The 10,888-nt window shown below is 39.4% G+C and overlaps 1 protein-coding gene across 1 annotated transcript in view; it reads right to left on the bottom strand.

Annotated features, from left to right (window-relative positions):
* The window catches only part of LOC133537299 (unconventional myosin-XVIIIa-like), a 45,155-nt gene extending 34,807 nt beyond the window's left edge, over positions 1–10,348 (bottom strand). The window contains exon 1 of the mRNA XM_061878307.1: positions 10,179–10,348. The gene's annotated coding sequence lies outside the window, so the exon portion shown is untranslated. The remainder of the gene's footprint in view (positions 1–10,178) is intronic.
* Between the last annotated feature and the right edge of the window lie 540 nt (positions 10,349–10,888).

Below are 10,888 nucleotides of genomic sequence, written 5' to 3'. Positions count from 1 at the left end.
AATTTACTGCTAATATCTTCTGTTGTAACATGGTTATATCATTTACATCTAGTCTTCTCATATATCTTATATTCATGCAGTCACGGGGAGACTCCACACAGAAAAAACGCCAGCCGGGGATCAAACCCAGGCCCTTCATTTTGTGAAGCACATGCACTAAACCCGGTTTCACTGTGCTGCAATATAGACTTTAGATCACTATTGTGGACACAGTAAGTGATTGTGATGGACTTGTGAGAAAGGGGAAGATACTGACTGGAGACAACATTTAAAAAAGAAGAAAGCCACAGAATGATTGAGCATCTGCTTCATTCAAGAGTTCATGTTTGCACTTGAACAAAAGAATACATTTTGCCCTTAGGGTCAAAGGTCATAATTGACCCACAATAATCTGTGCCTCATATTTCGTAGTGGTATAAAAGGGCATTCATAATTTGGTGGGAGTGTTAATGACCCTGTATATTTTTTATAGGAGATTCTATATTGAGCATCTATACAGCACAATTTCGTTTAGGCGCCATTACTGCGAGTGAGTCTTGTGTGACCCTTAGTCCATTCTGTAGTGTGGGAAAAGGCAGCTGCATTCCAGTTCATGTCGAGCCACAAGCAGGAAGAAACCGCCAGCAGAAATCCACAGAGAAAAGGGTCAATAGTGGAATGGCAATAGACAGGAGGGTTTGCTGTATGTTCGTTCTGTGTTGAGCCCGCTCAAAAAAAAGCATCATGTTTAATAAACAAACATTTGCATTAGGCTAAGCAATTGTCCAGTCCCATATTGATGGTATTAAAAAGTTGAAAAGTATGTGTCTGAGGTACACTTATCAAAGATAAGAAATTCTATCTGCGATTAATCATGAATAGGGATTTTGTACGACGGTTATTGTGAGCAAAATGATCATTGCTATTGTTATCATCACCGTATTGTTCAATGTGCTCAAAATATATTCACACTCGCACTGAAACCTTGTCTTTTTTCTTTTCAATAACTCAAAATGTAGCTGAGATAGGCACCAGTGCCCCCGCGACCCCAAAAGGGAATAAGTGGTAGAAAATTGATGGATGGAATACTCAAATAAATACAGGTGCTGTTCATATTATTAGAATATCATGAAAAAGTGGATTTATTTCAGTAATTATATTCAGAATGTGAAACTTACATATTATATCAATTCATTACACACATAGTGATATATTTGAAATGTTTATTTCTTTAAATTTTGATGATTAGTACTGACAATTACTGAAAATCCCAAATTCAGTATCTCAGAAAATTAGAATATTAGTTACGACTAGAACCAAAAATATTTTTTACAAATGTGGGCCAACTGAAAAGTATGAAGATGGAAAGTTTCAGCATGTACGGCAATCAATACTTAGTTGCAGCTCCTTTTGCCTGAATTGCTGCAGCAATACATGGAGTCCAGCAGTCTGTTGCACCCTCAGGTGTTATGAGAGCCCAGCTTGCTTTAATAGTGGCCTTCAGCTCTTCAGCATTGTTGGCTCTGGCATCTGGCATCTTCCGCTTCACAATACCACATAGCTTTTCTATGGGGTTAAGGTCAGGTGAGTTTGCAGGCCAATCAAGAACAGGGATACCATGGTCCTTAAAGCAGGTACTGGTAGACTTGGCACTGTGTGCAGGTGCCAAGTCATGTTGGAAAATGAAATCTTCACCTCCATAAAATTGGTCGGCGGCAGGCAGCATAAAGTGTCGTAAAACTTCCTGGTAGACTGCTGCATTGACCCTAGACCTCAGGAAACCCAGTGGACCAACACCAGCAGATGACATGGCACCCAAGACCATTACCCATTGTGGACCTTAGACACTGGACTTCAGGCAACGTGGATTCTGTGCCTCTCCTGTCTTCCTCCAGACTCTGGGACCTTGATTTCCAAAGGAGATACAAAATTTACTTTCATCTGAAAACATAACTTTGGACCACTCAGCAGCAGTCCAGTCCTTTTTGTCTTGAGCCCAGGCGAGACGCTTTTGACGTTGTCTCTTATTCAAGAATGGCTTTACACAAGGAATGCGACAGCTGAAGCCCATATCTTGCATACCTCGGTGCGTGGTGGTTCTTGAAGCACTGACTCCAGCTGCAGTCCACTCTTTGTGGATCTCCCCCACATTTTTGAATTCGGTTTTGTTTGACAATCCTCTCCAGGGCGCGGTTATCCCTCTTGCTTGTACACTTTTTTCTACCAAATCTTTGTCTTCCCTTGGCCTCTCTATTAATGTGTTTGGACACAGAGCTCTGGGAACATCCAACCTCTTTGGCAATGACCTTTTGTGTCTTGCTCTCCTTCTTTAAAGTATCAATGGTCATCTTTTGGACAGTTGTCAAGTCAGCAGTCTTCCCCATGATTGTGTGTCATACAGAATCAAAACGAGAGACAATTTAAAGGCTTTTTTCAGGTGTTTTGAGTTAGTTAGCTAATTAGAGTGTGGCACCAGGTGTTTTCAATATCTGACCTTTTCACCATATTCTAATTTTTGGCAAACAAAAAACACTTGAAATGTATCAGTCTGTTTGGAATGAATGTATACATTCTACAAGTTTGACTTTCTAAATGGAATTAATGAAATAAATAAAATTTTTCATGATATTCTAATAATATGACCAGCACCTGTACAACCACACAAAACCCACTATTTTGCATCGTTTGTCGTAGGTCTTAGTATTTTATCTAACAAATGAAATACATTAATATTGTTTATTATTTTGGGCGCATGTCGTCCCCATATTTTCAGCAGTCCTTGAACGCACCGTACAAACACAACATCACAACAAACCAACACAAAAAATAAAAAAGGGGAAAAAAAGTTCAATAGTGCATTTCGTATTCAAGTCTGTGAAAACGACCCAATTTTGACATGACTACAGACGCTAACGGCTAAATTGACGCCATAAACGTCTTCAAATGTCCACTTGGACATCTTTGTGTGGAATCTCCTCCACTTTACCAAACATGCATGTTGTGTTGAATGTTGTGTTGATTGTCCATAGGTATGAATAATTGTTGTCTACAAGTAAATACGGTATGTGCCCTGCCATCGGCTGCCATCCTGTTCCCAGTCTCTTGCCCAAAGTCCGCTGAAACGGGCTCCAACATACCCACCACCCTAATCTACAACAAATGCTGTTAGCTTGTCAATGAGCTGGTCCATCGTATGTTAGCATAAAGCTAGCTACATTACAGCCAACCTTTCTCCTGTACAATTGTATTGTTTTTTACAGTATATACCAAACTACTATAATTGAACGTGATTCCTCCACATATGCGTACTTAATGTGTATATTGATGTGCTTAGTTTTACAGTGACAATACAAAACAATACAATTGTGGAAAACGTCAATAAAACCATCTAAAGTTATTTTCCCCATCAGTAATCCAAAGGACTCTTTACATATTGGAATAACTACATTCCAACATTTAGGGAGGGCTAAATATACTGGACTGAAAAATAGGGCTAAACAATATAATTGAAGAAAAATAGACAGTAATATTAAGAACACAGATTAATTATAAATATACACGTATAAACACTTTTTAAAGAAAATATATGCATCATCTGCAATAATGCAAATGATCTGATTGTGTCATACTGGCCAGGCCAACACCACCAAGTCTATTGGTAACCTGTACTGTACTGTACTGTACTGTAATGTACTGTGAAACAACCAATGTGAAACATTTGGGGATTGTCGTTGCTTATGCTGACTTGTGTCATGTGAAAAAGTGAAGACATAGAGTCAGCATGTAATATAGTATCAGCTCTTTGCTAAAACTTCTGCTTTTCTTCATTTCATCTGTGCTGTTAATTCAAACCATACAAACTCTTTCAAACATATATATAAACATCCATCCATCCATTTCTACCGCTTTTCCCTCTCAGGGTGGCAAGGGGTGCAGGAGCCTATCCCAGCTGCATTGGACAAGTCACCACCTCATCACAGGGCCAACACAGATATACAGACAACATTCACACACTAGGGACCATTTGAAATGTTTCTAGTATAAAAAGGGGTAATGTCTCTTTAAGAGTAACTGCTTTTGTGTGCAAATAAATCAATTTGGGCAGGTGATCACATTAAGCACACTTATAGCTAAAGTTAGCACCTGTGCATTTTGTGTAACAGACACCAGGGCAGGGAAATTCCATTTTAGGAAACTTTGAAAAACTATAATAATTGCTGCTCCTCTTTTAGGTGGTAATGTTTTGCCCCCTAAAATAATAACTGTAACAATAATAATCATTGCTACAATTCTTACTACATATTTACACAAACATTATATGTGTGTATATATATATATATATATATATATATATATACACATTAGGGGTGTGGGAAAAATCGATTCAAATACAAATCGCAATTCTCACATTGTGCGATTCAGAATCGATCCTCTTTTTTTTTTAAATCGATTTATAAATGGTATTGCTGTTATGGTATACACATTAACAATGCAATCCAATTCCAAAAGCAAAGCTGAGCCAGCAACACTCAGAACTGCAATAAACAGAACAATTGAGAGGAGACACAAACACCACACAGAACAAACCAAAAGTAGTGAATATTATCAACAACAGTATCAATATTAGTTATAATTTCAGCATAGCAGTGATTAAAAATCCCTCACTGACATTATCATTAGACATTTATAAAAACTATTTAAAAAAGAACTTAGTGTCACAGTGGCTTACACTTGCATGGCATCTCATAAGCTGGACAACACACTGTGTCCAATGTTTTCACAAAGATAAAATAAGTCATATTTTTGGTTCGTTTAATATTTAAAACAAATTTACATTATTGCAATCAGTTGATAAAACATTGTCCTTTACAATTATAAAAGCTTTTTTTTTTTTAATCTACTACTCTGCTAGCATGTGAGCAGACTGGGGTAGATCCTGCTGAAATCTATGTATTGAATGAATACACAATCCTTTTCAATCGGAAAAATATCGTTTTTGAATCGAGAATCGCGTTGAATCGAAAAAAATCGATAATTAATCCAATCGCGACCCCAAGAATCGATATTGAATGGAATCGTGGGACACCCAAAGATTCGCAGCCCTAATATATATACATACATACTGTGGAGCATCACAATATTCCCGAACAGGTGAGACTGGGCAGTGGACCAGCCATCACAGTGTTAACATGCACCAGGAGGTCAAAGTACGCCGACCTCTGGGTGTGGTCATTGAAGGCAAGTACATCCCTAACTCAATTCTTAATGATAAATGGGTTGTACTTGTAGAGCACTTTTCTACCTTTAAGGTACTCAAAGCGCTTTGACACTACTTCCACATTCACCCATTCACACACTGATGGAGGGAGCTGCCATGCAAGGCGCTAACCAGCACCCATCAGGAGCAAGGGTGAAGTGTCTTGCTCAGGACACAACGGACGTGACGAGGTTGCTACTAGGTGGGGATTGAACCAGGGACGCTCGGGTTGCGCACGGCCACTCTCCCACTGTTGATGTGTGGCCACCTGCCCCAAGACAGCTGTGTCAGGTTGGCAATCACTGTTTGCTTAAATAGCACCTCAGTGTATGACTCATTGTGTGGCTGGCTCCCTCCATCCATCCATTTCCTACCGCTTATTCCCTTTTGGGGTCGCGGGGGGCGCTGACGCCTATCTCAGCTACAATCGGGCGGAAGGCGGTGTACACCCTGGACAAGCCATCGGGTGGTAAGTGTGTTGCTCCACTGAATGGTAGTTTATAGATTAGTCTGCCAAAGGTGTAATATGTTTTAATTCATGGAATGCTGACATTCATTTGAACTTTGTGCTGACCAGAGATTTCTCTACTCTGTGTTCCAGGCAATTTAGGGGACCTGATCAAGTCTTGAAAAATGCAATAATTTGTTTTGTTTCAATGGAAGCCCCAATCGAGAACATTTTAATTTAACTTGCATTCAGAAAAGTGACTGAATAAACCAACGCTTCTGCGTTTGAACAGGAACAGAACTGTCTCTGGGAGGTTGGTTTTGTGACCGCACATCACAATACACACACACACACACACACACACACACACATATACATATATTAAGACCATATTAAATATTTATACTTATTTTGATACTGAAGTGATGTGAAAACAATCAGTGACTTTAATATAGTGCTACTTACTGCTTACATTTGAACAGGTAACTTGTAATTGTAATGCGATTGCTTTTTTTGTAACCCTCCCAACTTTTATTGAGACATTATCCTCATTCTAAGCCACGTTTCACATGTTGTATCAGATCGTGAAGCACTCTTATCTTCCAAGCTATTTTAGCGAAAGCTGAAAAGAAAAGAAATGCGGTTGAGATTGTTCTAGCAGCTCCACAGCCTGACACACATACCACCAGCATTCATGACATACCTACCACCAGCATTCATGACACACACACACCTGCATTCATGACACACACACACCTGCATTCATGACACACACACACCTGCATTCATGACACACACACACCTGCATTCATGACACACAAACACCTGCATTCATGACACACACACACCTGCATTCATGACACACACACACCAGCATTCATGACACACACACACCTGCAAATTCATTCTGACAAGTCAATTACTGATCATCATACTGTGGCCCAATACACCTTTTCTACAAGAGATGTCGGAATATTTACAGAGCAGTGTTTTTCAACCACTGTGCCGCGGAACACTAGTGAAGTACAGTCTGGTGTGCCGTGGGTTATTATGTCATTGCACCTATTTGGGTTAAAAATATTTTTTGCAAACCAGTAATTATAATCCACAAATAATGTGTTGTAGTTGTTGTTGAGTGTCAGTGCTGTCTAGAGCTCAAGAGAGTAACTCTTCCATATCAGTAAGTGGCAGCAGCTAGCTAATTGCTCTGTAGATGTTCCAGGAACAAGGTTAGTTGTGATCACAATGTGCAGGTCAAAAGGTGTCCAATGCTTAAACCAAAAATAACCAAAAGGCGATTGCCCCTATGAAAAGGCATTGAAGCCTAGGGTGTCAAGCGGTTGTCATGATTTTAGGCAACAACAAAAGGTTAGAGCAGAAGGGAAGTGCTCTTACTGGCCAGACTAAGATATACATACAACAAAATGCTGGAACACAGCAAAAAACACTTAGTATGAAATGTGGAGCAGACGGCGTCCACAAAGTAGAAGCGTACTAGAGCGCAGCATGAAAAAGATAGTCGGTCTGTGGTCATCAGGTAACAGCAGCATCAACAAACAATGTGAAAAAGGATCAACTCAAATAGTCCTAATTGCAAACAGAAAACAGGTGAGGGGAAATGCGCTGGGACAAAAGTGAAGCAGTCACAGAAAAAACACCAACAAAACCGGAAGAGCCACCAAAATAAAAGCACAGGTCAGGAACTAACATCGGAGAACGCATTGGGATGGCTATGGAAAATTAAACTAAAACTGAACCGGTTGCAAAGTAAACTAAAGCAGAATGTTGGACGACAGCAAAGACTTGCAGCGTGTGGAGCAGACGGCGTCCACAAAGTACATCTGAACATGACATGACAATCAACAATGTCCCCACAAAGATGGATAATTAAACAGTCTTGATTGTTACAACAAAGTAGATGCGGGGAAAATCACTCAAAGGAAGACATGAAACTGCCACAGGAAAATAACAACAAAAGCGAAAAAGCCACCAAAATAGGAGTGCAAGAAAAGAAGTAAAACACTACACACAGGAAAACTGCTTAAAAAGTCCAAATAAGTCAGAATGTAATGTGACAGGTGGTGACAGTACACCTACTTTGAGACAAGACCTATATTGATACAGTACATCTACTTTGAGACAAGACCTATATTGATACAGTACATCTACTTTGAGACAAGACCTATATTGATACAGTACACCTACTTTGAGACAAGACCTATATTGATACAGTACATCTACTTTGAGACAAGACCTATATTGATACAGTACATCTACTTTGAGACAAGACCTATATTGATACAGTACATCTACTTTGAGACAAGACCTATATTGATACAGTACATCTACTTTGAGACAAGACCTATATTGATACAGTACATCTACTTTGAGACAAGACCTATATTGATACAGTACATCTACTTTGAGACAAGACCTATATTGATACAGTACATCTACTTTGAGACAAGACCTATATTGATACAGTACACCTACTTTGAGACAAGACCTATATTGATACAGTACATCTACTTTGAGACAAGACCAATATTGATACAGTACATCTACTTTGAGTCAAGACCTATATTGATACAGTACATCTACTTTGAGACAAGACCTATATTGATACAGTACATCTACTTTGAGACAAGACCTATATTGATACAGTACATCTACTTTGAGACAAGACCTATATTGATACAGTACACCTACTTTGAGACAAGACCTATATTGATACAGTACATCTACTTTGAGACAAGACCTATATTGATACAGTACACCTACTTTGAGACAAGACCTATATTGATACAGTACATCTACTTTGAGACAAGACCTATATTGATACAGTACATCTACTTTGAGACAAGACCTATATTGATACAGTACATCTACTTTGAGACAAGACCTATATTGATACAGTACATCTACTTTGAGACAAGACCTATATTGATACAGTACATCTACTTTGAGACAAGACCTATATTGATACAGTACATCTACTTTGAGACAAGACCTATATTGATACAGTACACCTACTTTGAGACAAGACCTATATTGATACAGTACACCTACTTTGAGACAAGACCTATATTGATACAGTACATCTACTTTGAGACAAGACCTATATTGATACAGTACACCTACTTTGAGACAAGACCTATATTGATACAGTACACCTACTTTGAGACAAGACCTATATTGATACAGTACACCTACTTTGAGACAAGACCTATATTGATACAGTACATCTACTTTGAGACAAGACCTATATTGATACAGTACATCTACTTTGAGACAAGACCTATATTGATACAGTACACCTACTTTGAGACAAGACCTATATTGATATAGTACATCTACTTTGAGACAAGACCTATATTGATACAGTACATCTACTTTGAGACAAGACCTATATTGATACAGTACACCTACTTTGAGACAAGACCTATATTGATACAGTACATCTACTTTGAGACAAGACCTATATTGATACAGTACATCTACTTTGAGACAAGACCTATATTGATACAGTACACCTACTTTGAGACAAGACCTATATTGATACAGTACATCTACTTTGAGACAAGACCTATATTGATACAGTACACCTACTTTGAGACAAGACCTATATTGATACAGTACACCTACTTTGAGACAAGACCTATATTGATACAGTACATCTACTTTGAGACAAGACCTATATTGATACAGTACATCTACTTTGAGACAAGACCTATATCAATACAGTACATCTACTTTGAGACAAGACCTATATCGATACAGTACATCTACTTTGAGACAAGACCTATATCGATACAGTACATCTACTTTGAGACAAGACCTATATTGATATATACATAATTTAAATTCATATCCAACAATTGTGACAACAACTTTCTCTTGTCAATATCGGCTGCTGAGTTGATTGTTGTGCGGGTGGTGTGCCTCCGGTGACAAAAATGTGCCTTGTCTGAAAAAGAGTTGACAAGCGCTGCTCTATAGGCTGAGTGCTAATACTATTAGTGCAAGTGTCTATTTAACAAGCAGCACATAGAAGCCAGCGCCGGCTGGTGTTTAATCTCTCTTCTGTGGCCACTGAGTGAGTCTTATTCGGCCACTTAGTGGTTCGGGAGTAGAAAAGATGGCAAGACGTGAAGCTGGAAGACAAAGATTGACGGCTGTGTAGCTTAGCTCGGCGGCTACATTAGCTAGCTGCCCTCCTGTGGAAACATGTCTTCTATTTCTTAATAAACTAAGTGTTTTATGTTTTATTATGTGTTGGTGACAGTCAGAGTCAACTTTTAGCCAACAAACTTGCTAGCCAGCTAGCCGAATTGGTCTCAATATTAGTTTTAGTCCCGATTTGTGATCAAACTAACACCGTGAAATCTCCTCAAAATGATCCAGTTAGCCTGATCGATAGCCTGGATAAATGTCATCTCACTCCTCCATCCATTTACTACCGCTTGTCCCTCAATACGACGGAATAATACTTACTAGTCAGCACAGCAAGAGGGCGAGACTAGGATCGTCTTCTAGGGCGCAGCTCCGCTCCAGGCTGCTTGTAGTTCCGCTCACCGTGCAGGCTGCTTGTAGTTCCGCTCACCGTGCAGGCTGCTTGTAGTTCCGCTCACCGTGCAGGCTGCTTCCCCCTCTTCAGTCCTCAGTCCTCAGTCCTCCCTGCTGGGCCACCGGCGACTCCTGTTGGTGGAACTATTACATCTGACTAAACATTGTTGTTGTGTTCATGGAACTATTAGATGTCACTAAACATTACTGTTGGACACACAGCTGACACTGCATGTGTTCATGGAACTATTAGATGTCACTAAACATTACTGTTGGACACACAGCTGACACTGCATGTGTTCATGGAACTATTAGATGTCACTAAACATTACTGTTGGACACACAGCTGACACTGCATGTGTTCATGGAACTATTGGATGTCACTAAACATTACTGTTGGACACACAGCTGACACTGCATGTGTTCATGGAACTATTAGATGTCACTAAACATTACTGTTGGACACACAGCTGACACTGCATGTGTTCATGGAACTATTAGATGTCACTAAACATTACTGTCGGACACACAGCTGACACTGCATGTGTTCATGGAACTATTGGATGTCACTAAACATTACTGTTGGACACACAGCTGACACTGCATGTGTTCATGGAACTATTGGATGTCACTAAACA

Source organism: Nerophis ophidion, linkage group LG18, assembly GCF_033978795.1.
Source record: "Nerophis ophidion isolate RoL-2023_Sa linkage group LG18, RoL_Noph_v1.0, whole genome shotgun sequence".
NCBI lineage: Eukaryota > Metazoa > Chordata > Actinopteri > Syngnathiformes > Syngnathidae > Nerophis > Nerophis ophidion.
Note: the sequence above shows the minus strand (reverse complement) of the source record. Positions and strands in the feature narration are given on the sequence as shown.